This window comes from Sapajus apella, unplaced genomic scaffold, assembly GCF_009761245.1.
Source record: "Sapajus apella isolate SASKATOON/1434 unplaced genomic scaffold, GSC_monkey_1.0 scaffold206, whole genome shotgun sequence".
Taxonomy (NCBI): Eukaryota; Metazoa; Chordata; class Mammalia; order Primates; family Cebidae; genus Sapajus; species Sapajus apella.
In genome coordinates this window covers 720766-732551 of record NW_022437146.1, presented here as the reverse complement: position 1 = coordinate 732551, position 11786 = coordinate 720766, and the positions used below count along the sequence as shown (strand labels likewise).

The window sequence follows — 11786 nt, the reverse complement described above, 5'->3', positions numbered from 1 at the left end:
AACAGGGAATCCTTTCCCCATTGCTTGTTTTTGTCTGGTTTGTCAAAGATCAGATGGTTGTAGATATGTTGTGTTGCCTCCGAGACCTCTGTTTTGTTCCATTGGTCTATATCTCTGTTTTGGTACCAGTACCATGCTGTTTTAATTACTGTAGCCTTGCAGTATAGTTTGAAGTCCGGTAGTGTGATGCCTCCCGCTTTGTTCTTTTTGCTTGGAATTGACTTGGCTATGCGGGCTCTCTTTTGGTTCCATGTGAAGTTTAAGGTGGTTTTTTCCAGTTCTGCGAAGAAGGTCGTTGGTAGCTTGATGGGGATAGCATTGAATCTGTAAATTACTTTGGGCAGTATGGCCATTTTCACGATATTGATTCTTCCTAACCATGAACATGGAATGTTTCTCCATCTGTTTGTGTCCTCTCTGATTTTGTTGAGCAGTGGCTTATAGTTCTCCTTGAAGAGGTCCTTTACGTTCCTTGTTAGTTGTATTCCTAGGTATTTTATTCTCTTTGTGGCAATTGTGAATGGAAGTTTGTTCTTGATTTGGCTCTCTTTAAGTCTGTTATTGGTGTATAGGCATGCATGTGATTTTTGCACATTGATTTTGTATCCTGAGACTTTGCTGAACTTGCTTATCAGTTTCAGGAGATTTGGGGCTGAGGCGATGGGGTCTTCTAGATATACAATCATGTCGTCTGCAAATAGAGACAATTTGACTTCCTCCTTTCCTATTTGAATGCCCCTTATTTCTTTTTCTTGCCTGATTGCTCTGGCTAGAACTTCTAATACTATATTGAATAGCAGTGGTGAGAGAGGGCATCCTTGTCTGGTGCCACATTTCAAGGGGAATGCTTCCAGTTTTTGCCCATTCAGTATGATATTGGCTGTTGGTTTGTCATAAATAGCTTTTATTATTTTGAGATACGTTCCATCGATACCTAGCTTATTGAGGGTTTTTAGCATAAAGGGCTGTTGAATTTTGTCAAAGGCCTTCTCTGCATCAACTGAGATAATCATGTGGTTTTTGTCTTTGGTTCTGTTTATGTGGTGAATTATGTTTATAGACTTGCATATGTTGAACCAGCCTTGCATCCCTGGGATAAAGCCTACTTGATCATGGTGGATAAGCTTTTTGATGTGCTGTTGCAATCGGCTTGTCAGTATTTTATTGAAGATTTTTGCATCTATGTTCATCATGGATATTGGCCTGAAGTTTCCTTTTCTTGTTGAGTCTCTGCCGGGTTTTGGAATCAGGATGATGTTGGTCTCATAAAATGATTTAGGAAGAAATCCCTCTTTTGTATTGTTTGGAATAGTTTCAGAAGGAATGGTACCAGCTCCTCTTTGTATGTCTGGTAGAATTCGGCTGTGAACCCGTCTGGACCTGGGCTTTTTTGGGGTGGTAAGCTCTTAATTGCTGCCTCAACTTCAGACCTTGTTATGGGTCTGTTCAGGGTTTCGGCTTCTTCCTGGTTCAGGCTTGGGAGGAGGCAGGTGTCCAGGAATTTATCCATTTCTTCCAGGTTTACTAGTTTATGTGCATAGAGTTGTTTGTAATAATCTCTGATGATGATTTGAATTTCTGTGGAATCTGTGGTGATATCCCCTTTATCGTTTTTTATTGCATCAATTTGGTTATTCTCTCTTTTCTTTTTTATTAATGTGGCTAGTGGTCTATTTTGTTGATCTTTTCAAAAAACCAGCTTCTGGATTTATTGAATTTTTGAAGGGTTTTTTGTGTCTCTATCTCCTTCAGTTCCGCTCTGATCTTAGCTATTTCTTGTCTTCTGCTAGACTTTGAGGTTTTTTGATCTTGCTCCTCTAGCTCTTTCAGTTTTGACGATAGGGTGTCAATTTTTGATCTCTCCTTGCTTCTCATGTGGGCACTTATTGCTATATATTTTCCTCTAGAGACTGCTTTAAATGTGTCCCAGAGATTCTGGTATGTTGTGTCTTCATTCTCGTTGGTTTCGAAGAACATCTTTATTTCTGTCTTCATTTCATTGTTTATCCAGTCAGCATTCAAGAGCAAGTTGTTCAGTTTCCATGAAGCTGTGTGGTTCTGGATTAGTTTTTGAATTCTGAGTTCTAACTTGATTGCACTGTGGTCTGAGAGACTGTTTGTTACGATTTCCGTTCTTTTGCATTTGCTGAGGAGTGATTTACTCCCAATTATGTGGTCAATTTTAGAGTAGGTGTGATGTGGTGTTTCCTGAGAAGAATGTATATTCTGTGGATTTAGGGTGGAGAGTTCTGTAAATGTCTATTAGGTTTGCTTGTTCCAGGTCTGAGTTCAAGTCCTGGATATCCTTGTTAATTTTCTGTCTGGTTGATCTGTCTAATATTGACAATGGGGTGTTAAAGTCTCCCACTATTATTGTGTGGGAGTCTAAGTCTCTTTGTAAGTCATTAAGAACTTGCCTTATGTATCTGGGTGCTCCTGTATTGGGTGCGTATATATTTAGGATCGTTAGCTCTTCTTGTTGCATTGATCCTTTTACCATTATATAATGTCCCTCTTTGTCTCTTATGATCTTTGTTGCTTTAAAGTCTAATTTATCAGAGATGAAAATTGCAACTCCTGCTTTTTTTTCCTCTCCATTTGCTTGGTAAATCTTCCTCCATCCCTTTATTTTGAGCCTTTGTGTATCCTTGCATGTGAGATGGGTTTCTTGGATACAGCACACCGATGGGTTTTGTCTTTTTATCCAATTTGCCAGTCTGTGTCTTTTGATTGGGGCATTTAGTCCATTTACATTTAGGGTTAATATTGTTATGTGCAAATTTGATACTGCCATTTTGGTGCTAGCTGGGTGTTTTGCCCTTTAGTTGAGCTGGTACTTGTTGTTCCTTTATATGTGTAGAGCCTCTTTCAGGAGCTCTTGTAGAGCTGGCCTGGTGGTGACGAAATCTCTGAGTACTTGCATTTTCCCAAAGGATTTTATTTTTCCTTCACTTATAAAGCTTAGTTTGGCTGGATAGGAGATTCTGGGTTGAAAGTTCTTTTCTTTAAGGATGTTGAATATTGGCCTCCACTCTCTTCTGGCTTGTAGGGTTTCTGCTGAGAGATCTGCTGTGAGTCTGATGGGCTTCCCTTTGTGGGTAACCCGACCTTTCTCTCTGGCTGCCCTTAGTATTTTCTCCTTCATTTCGACCCTGGTGACTCTGATGATTATGTGCCTTGGGGTTGCTCTTCTTGACGAATATCTTTGTGGTGTTCTCTGTATTTCCTGGACTTGAATGTTTGCCTGCCTTGCTAGGTTGGGGAAGTTTTCCTGGATAATATCCTGAAGAGTATTTTCCAGCTTGGATTCATTCTCTTCGTCGCATTCAGATATGCCTATCAAACGTAGATTAGGTCTTTTCACATAGTCCCACATTTCTTGGAGATTTTGTTCATTCCTTTTTACCCTTTTTTCTCCAGTCTTGCCTTCCTGTTTTATTTCATTGAGTTGATCTTCGACCTCTGATATCCTTTCTTCTGCTTGGTCCATTCGGCTGTTGATACTTGTGCATGCTTCACGAAGTTCTCGTGTTGCGTTTTTCAGCTCCATCAATTCACTTATATTCCTTTCTATTTTGTCCATTCTCGTTAGCATTTCGTCAAATCTTTTTTCAAGGTTCTTAGTTTCTTTACATTTGGTTAGAACATGTTCTTTAAGTTCACAGAAGTTTCTTACTACCCTCCTTCTGAAGTCTGATTCTGTCATTTCATCACACTCGTTTTCCCTCCAACCTTGTTTCCTTGCTGGTGAGGAGTTGTGATCCCTTGTAGGAGGAGAGGTGTTCTGGTTTCGGGTGTTTTCATCCTTTTTGCGTTGGTTTCTTCCCATCTTTAAGGATTTATCCACCTGTCGACTTTGTAGTTGCTGGCTTTCAGATTGGGTCTCAAATCTTTCAGACTGACATTCTGTTTGTTGATGATGAGGTTATTTCTGTTTCTTGGTTTTCCTTCTGACAGTCTGGCCCCTCTGCTGTAGGTCTGCTGAGGTTCACTCCAGGCCCTGCTTGCCTGGGGTTCACCTGCAGCAGCTGCTGAACAGTAAGGGTTGTTACCAGTTTTCTTCTTCTGCTATCTTTGTCCCAAAAGGATACCCGCCTAGTGTCAATCTGATCTCTCCTTTATGAGGTGTCTCTTTGGATATATAGGGGTCAGGGAGCTGCTTGAGGAGATGGTCTCTTATTTATAGGAGCTCATATGTTGAGCTGTGAGCTCTGTTGTTCATTCAAAGCTGCTGGGCAGGTACGTTTAGGCCTGCTGCAGCAGAACTCATAAACTGCTTTTTGTTTCCAGGTGCTCTGTCCCAGGGATTTAGGGCTTTATTTATGAGTTTCCGTTATGCTGCTGCCTTCTTTTTTTTTTTCCTTCAAACCTGCCCTGCCCAGCAAGGAGGCAGCCTAGTCACTGTCGGCCTGTAGAGGCTTTGCTGAGCTGCTGTGGGCTCCACCCAGCTGCCGAGTGAACTTCCCTGCAGTCCTGTTTATATGGGTGTAGTTAGAACTGCTTTGGTAATGGTGGTCCTGCGGACTCTCTCTGCAGTGGCAGGTTGCCTTGGCAACGGCGGGCTGCCTCAGCATTGGCTGACTACCTCCGTAGTGGTGGGCTGCTTCGGTAATGGCGGACGCCCTTCCCCTGTAGAGCTGGACCGTCCCGGGTTCAGCTGGGCTTGCTGTGAAACTCTCAATCCAGAGTTTCTGGTTGCTGTTCTTTTGTGGGGGTGGGACCAGCCGAGCCTGATCGCCTGGCTCCCTGCCTCAGAGCCTTTTTTAAGTTGGTGTTCCAGTCGCCTGTTGAAGAGGCGCCGGGGTCTGTTTGTTTTCCCCTGCGGCCACTCACTGCGTTGGCTTAAACAGCAGCACTGAGGTTTGTGGCGCTTTTTTTTTTTTTTTTTTTTGCCCTGGAATCTACTGTCCTGGTTCCCTGCTCAGTCCCCTTTTTAAACAGACGAATGGGCGACTTCCCGTGGCTCCAATCGCCAGCCAAAAGGGCACCCGGACCCGTGTATTTTGTACGGAGAACCGCTGCTCCGGGGCGCCGACAAAGCAGCCGCGCAGGGCAAAGCATCGGCGCCACCTGCACAGCCGCGCTGGCCGAAACAGCCGTGCTGGTGACCTGTGGAGCTCCTCCGCCTGGGAATTTCCTAGTCTGTGGGCAATAAAAATGCGGCGTCCACTCACCCTCTGCGCTTTCACCGGGAGCTACAATCCTGAGCTGTTCCTAAACAGCCATCTTGGATCCTTCCCCCAGCAAATAGTTTAACTATTTACCCATTGAAGGATGTGTGGGTTGTTTCTAGTTTTCAGCTATTAAAAATAAAGCTACTATGAACATTTGTGTACAGATTCTCACATGAAGTGATTTTCTAAAGTGGCATGTGTGCAGTGGTTTGGAAGTCACAGGAATGGGAACTTGGAGAATGCATCTGCTGTCACTGGGTCCAAGGAGTGATGGGAAGCCCTTACCCAGGGCTCTGGGGATGCGGGATAGAGAGGGGCAAATAGGCAGGCCTGGGTATCTGGAAGCAGGGCTGGTGGTGAGGATCCTTGCAGCATCCTGTGGATCCAACAGTGGGTGAGGTGATAATCAAATGCTAGTTGTTCTGTATCGTGGCTTAAGAACTACAGAGGATTGTCATGAGAGCTACAAGGTTCTTGATTATCAAAGAAAGGTTGTTATACCAAGCTATTTTTCATAAGATTTACAGTAGGAAAATAGAACAACTTTAAAAATTATTATTATTATTATTTAATATAGAGATGAAGCCTCACCGTGTTGCTCAGGCTGGTCTGGAACTCCTGGGCTTAAGTTGTCCTCCCACCTCGGCCTCCAATGATGCTGAGATTACAGGTGTGAGCCATCGTGCCCAGCTGGAAAACAGAACAATTTAATGAAAAAATGTTGGCAGCAAGCAATGAAACAGAGGGTGATTGTGAGAATCTGCTTTTAATCACAGCAGTCAGTTGATTTAAATATCGCATGTCCTGGGTATTTTGAAGCTTTAGTGTGATTAAAGTTTCACTTGAGTCTGTGGATCACTGAATCGTTGTCATTATTAAAAGAAAAAGTGATTTGGTGGGGGAAGTCAGCAGGATGAAATGTGCAGGCCTGTGTTCTGGTCCTGGCCAGCCCATGTACACATGGCTTCACTTTCTAAAGGGATATCAGAATGGTGCTTTGGAAGGAACTTGAATATTGTGAAACACACCTAAATTCAAATCTGGGCCATACTGGGAATTTGGACAACTTCCTTACTGTTTCTAAGCGTCAGTTTCCTCATTTGCAGAGTGAGGATAGTAATATGCTCCTCACTAGTTGTTATGAGGGTGTTTATAAATATGTGCCTCAGAGCCAGGCCCACTCTCAAGCCTTATCTGCCTTATCTCTCAAGCCCATCTTCCATACATGTGTCAAATAATCATTCTGCAGCTTTTCATTTAACATTTTTGTTTAATCTGTTTTTAAATTTGAAATATGTACATTAGAAAAACAGAATAGAAAGTTATAATGGGAAGAGTGACAGTTTCTCATTTCCCACTATTTCTCTACTTGCTAGCATTGTATGTGTGTGCATGTGTGTTTACATAGAGAGGCATTATGTGCTCTCTTCTTCAATTTGCTGTATTTTCTTTCTGTATCTTAGACATCTTTCCACATTGATACATAACGTCCTTGCATTCTGTTGAGTGGCCTTTTTGTACTTTTATGCCATAATTTATTCAGCCTATCCACAACGTACATTTTAGATTACTTCTAGTTTTTTGCCTGTTTCAATAAGTGTTGCAAACATCTTTGCCTAAATATGTTCGGATACTTACACACATATTTGTCAGTTACATTTATAGAATTGTATTTGCCAGTTTAGGATGTGCATTTAACGTTTTTATTAGCTATTATCTATATTCCATCCAAAAAAAATGTTTTACCACTTCACAGCTCCCACTGATGTGTATGAAAGTGCCTCTTTCCTCATGCCTTGGTTAATACTGTGAACAAACTTGAGCTCAGGTCTTGCCTCCTCCAGGAAGCCTCCTTATAGTGTTCCCTCCCAGTTTTTGAGGCACTCATAACCTGGAAAGGAGGAAGACCTTATAAAGACTGACAGTGCAGCCTGGCGGGCGCTGCTGAGTGTACAAATGGCAAAGAGGGAGCCCTGTGGTGGTCACACAGTGGCAGCATAGCCTGGGAGCTGAGGGGGAAGGGCCAGCACCGGTTAGTGTGGGAAGTGGAAGCAGCGAATGTAGGGTTCGGTGTATTGCTAATGTGGTTGCTTGAAGAATTCTTATACTTCCCAATTTGTAAAACTGTTTTCTGAGCCTTAGTTTGATGGTCCATTTTGTTGAAATATCTCAGTAGAATTATCTCATGAATAGCTGAATTACATACTTTCTCAGATGGCCTTGAGATTCTTTCTCTTGCTCTCACAAAGCCCAAGCTTGACAGAGAAGGTGGCTTTGACAGGTTCTCACTTAGGCAACTTTTTTATTCTGCCTAATAAGGGCACCTTATTTTAATTTTAGAATTATTTTAAATCTTTTTTTTTTTTTTTCCCTGAGATGGAGTCTCACTATTGCCCAGGCTGGAGTGCTATGGCATGATCTCAGTTCACTGCAACCTCCACCTCCCACTTCAAATGATTCTCCTGCCTCAGCCTCCCAAGTAGCTGGGATTACAGGCATGCACTGGCACACCTGGCTAATTTTTGTATTTTTAGTAGAGATGGAGTTTCACCATGTTTGTGATCTAGAACTCCTGACCTCAAGTGATCCGCCCACTTTGGCCTCTCAACGTGCTGGGATTACAGGTGTGAGCCATCGTGCCTGGACTATTTTAAATCTTGAGATGGAATTATGTTAATAATTCCAAAACCTAATACGATTGAATGTACTCCCCAAATTTAAAGAAGCTAATCTAATATTGTCATAGTCCAAGTATAAGTTGCAAGCAGTTGTAGCAGGGAGAGTTCCAGAGTCGGTCAGCAGGGTTGAGATTGATTTGTCAGTCCCAGAGTGGGCAAGGGGTCCTGAATGGGGGGTGGCTGTGTGCCACAAGGTTGTTGAAGAATCCAGCTAATGGGCAGCTTGACATTTACAGCATGTGACTTCCATCTCTAGGTCTGTGACAGCTGATCCCTCAGCCAGCAGCAAGGGAGAAAGATTGGAAGGCAAGCAGCTTTCTGTAAAGAAAAATAATAAAAGTGATCTGGAAGTTGCATACATCACTTCTACTCACATCTTATTGGCCAGAACTTGGTCATCTAGCCATACCTGGCTACTAGGAAAGCTGCCAGGCATCATCTCTAGTTGGGCAGCCATTTATCCAGCAGGAATGGGAGGCTTCTCTTATGAAAGTGAAGAAGGGAGGAATGGATCCTGGAGCACCTCAGCATGTGTGCCGCAACTCTGATGCTTTGACGGCTCCCACAGCCCTCAGGACTGAGGCCAGATGGCTCTGCATAGCTTCTGGGGCTCATAGTGATCTGGCCTCTTTTTTTCTCTTCGGCTTCACTTGCCCTCTACCCAGCAAAGTCCCTAGTGACTTTTCACATTCTGAATATGCCTCTACCTGTGCTGCTTCTCCTCATTCCCCCAAATCTTCTTCATCCCACTGGGTTTAAGACCCTTGGTATGCAGGGCCTCTTCCTGAGTATGCACTCACTGAGGGCAGGCAATGTGTCCTGGCATGGTACCTCATCATCCACAGTAGGTGCTCAGTAAATGTTTGCAAGTGACCATGTTGCTGGTTTGTTTACAGCATAGCAGAGGAACAGCCACCCCCCAGTAGAGTAGGGTGCCTGCCTTTTTGCTGAGTTATCTCTTATCCTTTGCACTTGTACCCTGCTAGCCAAGCTGAGCAGTTCGCCATGTCTGGACACAGTCAGTTTGAGCTCTATGCCTCTACTGCCCATCTCTGGCAAAACAGTCTAAGGGTGGATGCTGCCTCCTCCATGAAGCCATCCCTGTCTTCCACACCCCTGCCAGTGGGTAGGATCTCTTTTGCCTTTTGATTTTGTTTACATTTTGCTTATATGACTCTTACCTCATTGTAACTTGTATTGTAATATAGATAATGGACTCATTGCTCACACTTCTCCCCCAAATAGTGAATTACGTGCTGCTTCAAGACTGGTTGCTAGCTGACTATGGCATATCTCTTGCAGTACTTACCACTTTCTTGCATAAAGGAACCCCCTAAATGTTGAGTGGAATTGTTTCAGCTTCTCGCAAACTGTAAATAAGTTAATCTTTAGAAAATTAAGCTAACTTCTAGATGTCAGTAAAATGGAGCAGCATTGTGGGGAATCAGATCAGCAAAGGTTTATTGAATGCTCATGTTGTCCCAAAGACCAGCACCTTCCTGTCCTTCTGTCCTTGGAGTGTGAGATGCCATGAGCAAGACAGACCTGCCCTGCACCTCCTGCAGCTCAGGGCACAATGACCTGCCAGCCTGGGGAGCTCCTGAGTCCCCTTCTCACAGCACTGTGGCCTAGGCAGGTGTTCTAGCTCACTCAGCCCTAGACAGATTGCTTCCAGGTAACATGGGACAGATACTCCTGCTGTGCGGGTTATTTGATCAGCTGTGTTTGTTCAGCATCTAAAGTGGTGTGGTGTCCCTGGAGTCACTCCTGGCCAGCATGCTAACACATCTTGGCAGGAGTGGTCAGACTAGCAGCCATGCAGCAGCCACCACCTGGAGGATGGGGAGAAGACTGTGGGGTAGTGGTCACTTGGAGAAAGTACTAATTTGACTCAGCTTTATTTAGATTTGTTACTAATCCATTTATTTCAATGTTTAAGGAAAATCCTAGACATCATTGTGTTGAAATACAAATCATCACCACAAAAATCTCATTGGGTTGACATTAAATATTAGATACTAGAACATAAAGGCAGGGGATTTGACAGAGCTGTAGAAAACTTAAAGTCTTAAAAAATATAGAATGCAGGCCGGGCACGGTGGCTCAAGCCTGTAATCCCAGCACTTTGGGAGGCCGAGGCAGGTGGATCACGAGGTCAAGAGATCGAGACCATCCTGGTCAACATGGTGAAACCCCGTCTCTACTAAAAATACAAAAAATTAGCTGGGCCTGGTGGCGCGTGCCTGTAATCCCAGCTACTCAGGAGGCTGAGGCAGGAGAATTGCCTGAACCCAGGAGGCGGAGGTTGCGGTGAGCCGAGATCACGCCATTGCACTCCAGCCTGGGTAACAAGAGCGAAACTCCGTCTCAAAAAAAAAAAATATATATATATATATAGAATGTTTACCTGTTTGCCTATATGATTTTATTGTTGGCCAGATAGTTGTTTTTTTGTTTTTTTTTTTTGTTTTGTTTTTGAGATGGAGTCTCACAAGGTCACCTGGGCTGGAGTGCAATAGTGCAATCTAAGCGCACTGCGACCTCTGCCTCCCAGGTTCAAGCAATTCTTCTGCCTCAGCCTCCTGAGTAGTTGGGATTACAGGCACACACCACCACACCTGGCTAATTTTTTTTTATATTTTTAGTAGAAACTGGGTTTCACTATGTTGGCCAGACTGGTCTCAAACTCCTGACCTTGTGATCTCCCTGCCTCGGCCTCCCAAAGTGCTGGGATTGCAGGCATGAGCCACCGCACCCGGGCCCCTTTTATTAAAAAAAAAAAAAAAAAATACAAAAAACTGAATCTCACTGTGTATAATTAAAGGTTGGAGTGCAGTGGCACAATCTTGGCTCACTGCAACCTCCACTTCCCAGGTCCTAGCGCAAGCAGTTCTGCCTCAGCCTCCTGAGTAGCTGAGATTCCAGGCACACGCCATCGTGCCCAGCTAATTTTTGTATTTTTTTAGTAGAGATGGGGTTTCACCATGTTGGCCAGGCTGGTCTTGAGCTCCTGACCTTCTGATCCACCCACCTTGGCCTCCCAAAGTGCTGGGATTACAGGCGTGAGCCACTGCTCCTGGCCTGTTGGCTATATAGTTTTAAAAGACTAAAATAAATAGCTTGCTGAGTTTTAAATAAGCGTCATCGGACAAGATCTTGGGAACCACTCACCAATTTCTGTTTGCTTGTTTTCTATAGAAAATCATCCAGGCTCCTACAGAGTAGGAATCTCAGCCTGTGCCTTAACCACAGAAAAGCTGCTTTCTTCTGGGTCTGCTGGTCTACACTCGGACATAGTGAATAGACTTCATACTGTTAATATTATGGACTGTAGGTCACAGCAGAGTTCTTCATATACAGATATCTACCCTGAAGCCCGGTGGTGATGTGGGACTCTGGGGCTGTGCCAGCTAATGCCAGCTCTGGGCTCCACCTCCTGAGGCAGGAGCACACGCTTGGGCACCCACAGTACACTGATGTCACCAAGCCTCTGACAGCCTGTTACTTTGGCATATGAATCTTGCTTTCTGGTTCATCACTTCAACCTGAATCTATACACTGAGCAGAAGACTAGCCCATTTACTTCTCTTCAGGCATTCTAGAAGTGATCATTTTGAAACAATGCCCCATCTCTAGTTGAGACAGCTGGGTATAAATGGTTCCACAGAGGGGAAGCTGATGAGAAGCATAGAGTGATGTAGTCTTTTCACAGCCAGTAGTAATGCATAAATTCTTCTCTCCAAAGGTGGTTATTTTCTAGTCTAGTCCCTTAAAATATGGTCTTGTTGGGCCTCAGAATTCCTTCCCTTCATAATGGTCTGGTACCACTGAAATGTCTGCATTTTTTGTGTGTCTTGCTCAAGTTCAGAACTTAGTCAAACTGACTTTATCAACTTACAGCCACATTGTCTTTTTTTTTTTTTTTTTTTTTTTT

General features: G+C 43.7%; 1 protein-coding gene across 8 annotated transcripts in view; it reads left to right on the top strand.

The window, feature by feature from the left end:
- MAPK9 (mitogen-activated protein kinase 9) overlaps window positions 1–11786 on the top strand; it is a 67738-nt gene that overhangs the window by 16395 nt on the left and 39557 nt on the right. Inside the window, exon 1 of one of the 8 annotated variants that reach the window (XM_032270260.1) lies at window positions 8839–8978. The exons of the other annotated variants lie outside the window; for them this stretch is intronic. The gene's annotated coding sequence lies outside the window, so the exon portion shown is untranslated. Of the gene's footprint in view, window positions 1–8838; window positions 8979–11786 lie in introns of those variants that run through there. 8 annotated transcript variants of the gene reach the window in all.